Here is a 7,176-nt window from a genome sequence, read left to right as displayed (position 1 = left end):
GATTATAAATGTATTATTTTCCGTGATTACCTATTTTCCATAATTTTTAACCAATCAAATTCAGTAAGAACAATTAATATCTTTGAAATTTACAATTTATCATTATTTCATACAATGAAAACTAAAATATGTATCTTTTATAAACAATTTTTTTTCTAAAATATATATCATTTTGAAACGGATGGAGTATCTATAATCATTTAATAATCTCACATTTTATTACATTTTTTGCTACATATTTGTAGCACATTATTAATACAACTTAGGGATTAGTTATTTACAAATAGAAATAATCAACTTACATAAATATTCCTTTTTAAGTTATAAGAGAAAAAACTTATTTAAAATCTTAGTGTAAACCATGCATAGTCGTTTCTACGTTCATATGGGCTATTAGCATTTCTTCTGAAGTAAATCCCATCAGGTCTGGCAACCCATTCACGGTATTGACCACATCTACTATTCGAGCCCCCGGCAAATGCTTCAAGCTTATTAACACTATTCATTCCGCCGCGAGGATGTGTCGGACTTTTCGGAATCGCATACCATAGATCACATCTATATATAGTTCTGCGTCTTCGTTCAACAAGAGGCCAGAATCCATAACCCATTTTGTCATTGAATTTTATAGAGACTCTCCCCAAGTCTCTGGTTGGATCGTCAGATTTACAATGGATTTCGAGCATCACACCTGCGCCGAGTTCGTTCTTGAGGTCTATACGACTTTCTGCGCAAGCTTCACTCAATACAAAACATATTTTAATAGCAAATAGAAACACTATGAATTTATTCATATTTTTTGGGATATTTTTTTGTGAGATATAATTTTTGAAGTAATAAAATTATCTGTATCCTGTATTTATAATCATTTTGTGTGGAAAACGTTTGCCTCTATTTTTAAATAGTATATTAATGGCTTTAGCTAAATTTGGAAACAGACATGAACCAAGTAAAACACAAACATGGTTTTTGTGTGGAGAATGTTCAAAAAAAAAAAAAAAAAAACGTTTGCCTCTATTTTTACTCACGTTAATGCCGAAAGAATAGTTATCTAAAACAATTAAACCAAATAAATTAACTGTTATAAATTATAATCACCACAAAATTAAAGAAACTAAAACATCTAAAATATGTGGAATTCTATTATTTTAACAAGAACGTAAAATTAACAAGAATGTATAGTCTACAGCTTACAAATGAGTCAAAAACTAATCATCCTTTTCTACACAAGACAAATCATGGGAGTCGTGTACACTTTTTTTTCTGTAACACTGGGAGTCGTGAACAGAAGAACAAGTTTATTTATAACAAGTGTATTCCTGTGCTACGCGTCGGGTTCGTATGTTTTATTCGTACATAAATTTACAATAAAGTTTTATTAAAGAAAATATGTTCAAAATATGAAAATAAAAATATATTGAAAGATAATGATATTTTCTGATCTATTTGATAGTAGTTATAGACTGTAATGTATAACTTAAAAAAAATAGTTTAAAGTGGAATAACATAAGTGGTTTGCTAATCAATTCAATAAAAATAGAAAAAGTCGATAATCGTAACAAAGTTAATTTAGTTGAAATTTAAAAATGAAGTAAAATTGATATTTTATTTAAAGAACATATTTATACTGTTAAGTACCATGTGGACAATATATAGAAGGAACGGCTTTTGAAAATTTATTTAAGAGACTATCTGAATTTGAATGCGTGTTAGTGAAGCGTTGTTCTCTTGAATAAGTAGGGTTGAATCGGAGTATTCTATTTTTATGGTATGTTAGCATGAATCATATATATCCTCAATTGTTAAAGCATTAAAATTATCTTGATGGTCGGTGATAGATGGTAGCTGAAGATCAATGATAGATTATTGTGTGTTGGGCTATAAAGTAGATTTGGAGTGTGCGCTAAAAATTTAATTGTGAAAGTCTTGTTTAGTGTGAGAACTCACAAGAGAGAAGTGGTTCATTATTAATTCTTTGGTTGTTTGTGTGGGTTCAGAATTAAAAGTTATACCTATGTCTTATAGATGGTGAGTTTAAGTTATCAATTTTCTTGATTTCTTGTAACATTTTGTTTAAAGGACCATTTATTGGATTTGTTTTTTTGAATCAATAGTTTGTGATGAAATGAATGTTTGTTTACGTTAGATTGTTAATTTTTATCAAGATTATCTATAATAATTTTTATTTAGTGTGGATTTGGATCATCATAATATATGTCTTTATATTGACGTTTCATTTATTAATAATATGACTATTTTTTTTTCAGGATTCTTATGTTTTAATTAAGTAGCGATATTTGTACTATTTATTTTAAAGTTTTCCTAGTGTGCTTAGTTTTCAAACCAATTGAATCATATAGTGAGGTTTCTGCTAATTTAACTTATATTTGTTTAATCATTTTTATTTTAATATTTTCTGTAGAAGTTGGATATATATATATATAGACTTTATTTTTATACATGTAATGGTAGGAGCTTTATAAGATAGTTGGAGATTAGGGACACATGAAAATTGTTTGTAATATATGAATTTTTAAAATATTACTTTCTGGTGCATTTGATATTCTTGTATAGAATTCAGAGACCTGACATAGAAAGAGATTTTATGAGTGCATGTTAGACAGAAAACCTCTGGTTTATGCTATTCGGTTAGGAAACTCCAGACTTGTACGTCAAGTAAAAGCATTTCTGACTAATGCAAGCTTTTTTTTTCTGTAAATTGTTTGTGTTTGTATGTATGGATGACTGAGAAGTTAATGCCTATTATGGTGGAAGCTTAAACTGAAAGTTTATAGTAGAATTTAATACATTAGGGAGAAATAATCATTCTTGAAAAAGGTTAAAGTACTGGAAATGTTTTTTCTTCTTACCTATGAGAAATGTAAAGGACAAATTGTTAAAGTAGTAACAATTCTTGCGTAGATGGTCAATGTTGAGGATGTCACAACTTGGTGGGGGTTGGAACCTGCCATGTTGGTTAGATATCGGATCTTCAGTCACATGACATAAACTCACACACACTAAGACAAAAGATGTGTTATTCAAACCTCATCGATGGGGAGTTAGTTATCACCAATCCGTTTATACTCTCAAGATTCTTCTGAGTCTGCCATCGAGGATTATAGGAGGTTGCAGGACTTGCAGATGGATGACTTGGTGTGGTAGGAGCTGTTATGCTCTCCATATTTCCCCCAAGAAGAAGCGGATGAGCTCTCCATTATACTACATTTTATAAGACTTTCAAGTGCTGGCTTGTTCGAATGTACTATTGAAGGATGCATGACTACGGAACTTATAAATCCAAGACATGTGGATGCTTATTGTTAGAAAGATTTGTATTGATAAAAGAAATAACAACCACCACGTCACTGAGTTTTTCTTAAAAAATGGAAATAGATGAAAGCAAAGTTGAAAGATGCTAAAACATTAATCGATAAGGACAAGAAGTGGTTGTTTAGGTTCTCACAGGGGACTCATTCCTCACGTGCTTTCTTCTGGGCATTCTCTTCCAGATAAACATTGTTCTTTAGCTGCTGCTAAACTCCCGGGAAGTGAAACATCAGATGTAGTTGCTGCTTTCTCTGCAACTTCAAAGGTGTTAGCAAGTCTGGCATCTGATCCTGGTGTCACAGCTTCAGGGACTTGTACACCTTCCTGTTATCAACATAACAAAGACACTCACTATTTATTTTTATAACCAGCAAATTCACATTAGGAGAAGTGACTAATACTCACAGCAAAAGGCAAACTCTCGTGCAGGATATATGCGGGAAGTGGTAAAGGTTTGGTGGTGGTTTGCAGTAAAATTGAAGTCTTTTAGTCAGATCTGGAAGGTATAGGTACTCCAAACGATATCAGGAGTGATCGAGGCAGGTCAGTGTCGACCTGAGAATTAACACCTATCCCCTGCAAACCGGTCAAAACCATTATCACTTTTGCACAAGTATAATAGACGCTGATATTTAGATGTTTATTATAGCTCTTTCCCACAATCTGTGCAGCCTCAGAAGCCTCGATTCCAGTCAGTTTAGCCACCTCCGTACCAAGCCACGGAAATCCAGAAAGTATCGCCCAGTACGGTTAGAACCTTTTTCTATCCGTTTCTCTAGATAATAGAGATTTTATAATAGTAACTATACTAATCTAGACAGTATATATAATTTTACTAAACTAAATGTTAAAAAATTAAAATGATGCACATATACCATGAAAGAGAGTTTCGAATACATTAATTCAAATGTAGAATGTGGTGTGAATTTTTTTTTAAAAGAGTAAAGAGTACAAACTTTAGTATATAGAACATTTATCGAAAAATTCAATATTTTAGAGGGTTTAACCCATGGGTTTTGAAACAATTCAAAAATATGAAAATCTGGTTTTAATTTATTGTTTCATGGAGCACTCACATAAAATGATGGTCAAGAGGTTTAGAAGATTTGTTGTCTTTGTTTCTCTAAATAAAAAAGATTTCATAATAGTTAGTGAACTAATCAAAATAGTATATGAAGTTTTACTAAACTAAATGTTTAAAAAATTAGAATGATGTCCATATACCACGGAGGAGAGTTTAGAATACATTAATTTAAATGTAGAATGTGGTTTGAAAATTTTAAACAAAATTAAACAGTATAAACTTTAGTATATAGAGCATTTACTGAAAAACTAATATTTTAGAAGGGGTTTACCCGCAGATTTTGAAAAGATCCAAAAATATGAAAACCTGGTTTTAATGTATAGTTCTTTCGAACACTGATATAAGATGATTTTCAAAGAGGTTTAGAACTTTTCTTCTCTCCGTGTCTCTAGAGAGTAGAGATTTCATAATGGTAATTATATTAATCTATACAGTATATAAAATTTTACTAAACTAAATGTTAAAATTTAGAATGATGCCCATATACTATGGAAGAGAGTTCAGAATACATTAGTCCAAATGTAGAATTTGGTTTGGAAATTTTTAACAAAAGTAAAGAGTATAAACTTTAATGTATAGATCATTTACCGAAAAATCAATATTTTAGAAGGGGCTTACCCACGGAATTTGAAAAAAAAATCCAAAAATATGAAAATCTGGTTTTAACGTATAGTTTTATCGAGTACTGATATTAGATGATTTTCAAAGAGGTTTAGAACTTTTGTTCTCTCCGTGTCTCTAGAGATTAGATATTTTATAATGATAATTCTATTAATCTAGACAGTATATGATATTTTACTAAACCAAATGTTAAAAAATTAGAATGATGTCCATATACCATGAAAGAGAGTTACAATACATTAATTCAAATATAGAATTTGGTTTGAAAAATTTAAACAAAAGTAAAGAGTATAAACTTTAGTATATAAAGCATTTAGCGAAAAACTGAATATTTTAGAAGGGGTTAATCAACGGATTTAAAAAAATCCAAAATATGAAAATCTACTTTTAATGTATAGTTTCATCGAGCACTAATATAAGATGATTTTCAAAGAGGGTTAGAACCTTTGTTCTCACCGTGTCTCTAGAGAGTAGAGATTTTATAATTGTAATTATATTAATCTAGGTAGTATATAAAATTTTACTAAAGTAAATGTTAAAAATTAGAATGATGCCCATATACTATGGAAGAGAGTTCAGAATACATTAATCTAAATGTAGAATGTGGTTTGAAAATTTTAAACAAAAGTAAAGAGTATAAACTTTAGTATAAAGAACATTTACCGAAAAATAATATTTTAGAATGGAACCCACGGAATTTGAAAAAATCCAAAAATTTGAAAATCTGATTTTAATGTATAGTTTTATCGAGCACTGATATTAGATGATTTTCAATGAGGTTTAGAACCTTTGTTCTCTCCGTGTCTCTAGAGATTAGAGATACTAGGTGATTTTCCCGTGCTCATGCACGGGTATAAATATTTATAAAATAAATATACTATACTAATTGATTGCTATATACCTTAGTTTTAAATTAATTTATAAATTTTATGCATAATTTATATTAATAATATTACAATACTTCAATTAGACATATGATTTTAGATATGTTATATCTAGTCGATTTTTATAGTCGATTTAGTTATCATTTAGGTATATTTGATTACATTTATTTCTCTAAATTCAACTGTAGTACTTTTTATTCTAAATATATTAAAATTTGATTAATTTTATTATATGTATTTAGGTTGGTTGTTGTATTTCTTTATTTTAATTTAATATATTATTTTAGATTTAAGATTGATTAGTCGAGTCACTCATATTTTGAGTATACTGAGTCACATATATTCTTTCAAATTCAAACAGAAATATAATTATTTTTAATGTTTATGTGGTCAGACTAATAAAATTAAGTATTCAGACTCCGTTTAGCAAAAATCCAATTGATATTAATATATAATATACAATAATTAAAATATTTTATATATTGAGTTACATACATAAGTAACTGATACATTTTTGGAAGCTCATTAACACGTATCAATATTTACAATAATTAAAATATCTTATAAATTCTAAATAATTCTATGTCTTAGATTTATTGAAAGATAAACTAAAATTTATTTTATATAATCTAAAAATGACAATTCATATTTACTTTGGTATTTGGATTATGTATATATTAAACTCCAAAAACATAAAACATAAAATTTAAAAAAAAATAATATTAGGAAAACATATAATTGTAATAATAAAAATATAATATATCTACATCGTTAAATTATATATTGTAGTGTTATTTAAAATATTTTATAATTATTTGATCAAAAGATGTTTATTGTTAAAATGATAGTTTTTATTATCTCTTAAAAATAAACAGTAAAAAATTGTGATTGTATTTGATAAATCATATTAAATAAGTAAAATATAATTTATAGATATTTTTTCTGGAATTGAAAGATATTATAATAAACTAAATATATTAAAAGTTAACAAAAAATTTCAATAATACTAATTATAAGCTATTTTTAGTCAATTAAAAATCTACCAGTTTAGGTTACTTAATTATTTTATGTAATCATTTAAGAAATTAAATAGATATATCAAAATATTTTTATTATTTTGTATTGTTCAAAATTATGTTTTAAAATAAATAATATTTCTTTTTCTAATATCAAGATTATCTTTCTGAAATTTGCTTTTATAAAATCACATTATATACAAATAATTTTTTTTCATATAAGAAACAATAGATACAAAAT

The 7,176-nt window shown here is 27.7% G+C and overlaps 1 long non-coding RNA gene across 1 annotated transcript; it reads right to left on the bottom strand.

The window, feature by feature from the left end:
- Positions 1 to 3,452: 3,452 nt before the first annotated feature.
- Positions 3,453 to 4,083, bottom strand: LOC130508449 (uncharacterized). Its single transcript, XR_008942890.1, has 3 exons — positions 3,991 to 4,083; positions 3,736 to 3,906; positions 3,453 to 3,654 (listed from the first exon to the last, which is right to left on the bottom strand). It is a non-coding gene; the product is annotated as an uncharacterized LOC130508449 (long non-coding RNA).
- Between the last annotated feature and the right edge of the window lie 3,093 nt (positions 4,084 to 7,176).

Source organism: Raphanus sativus, chromosome 2 (assembly GCF_000801105.2).
Source record: "Raphanus sativus cultivar WK10039 chromosome 2, ASM80110v3, whole genome shotgun sequence".
Classification (NCBI taxonomy): domain Eukaryota; kingdom Viridiplantae; phylum Streptophyta; class Magnoliopsida; order Brassicales; family Brassicaceae; genus Raphanus; species Raphanus sativus.
The sequence above is the reverse complement of the archived record's forward strand: the minus strand, read 5'-3'. Positions and strand labels throughout refer to the sequence as shown.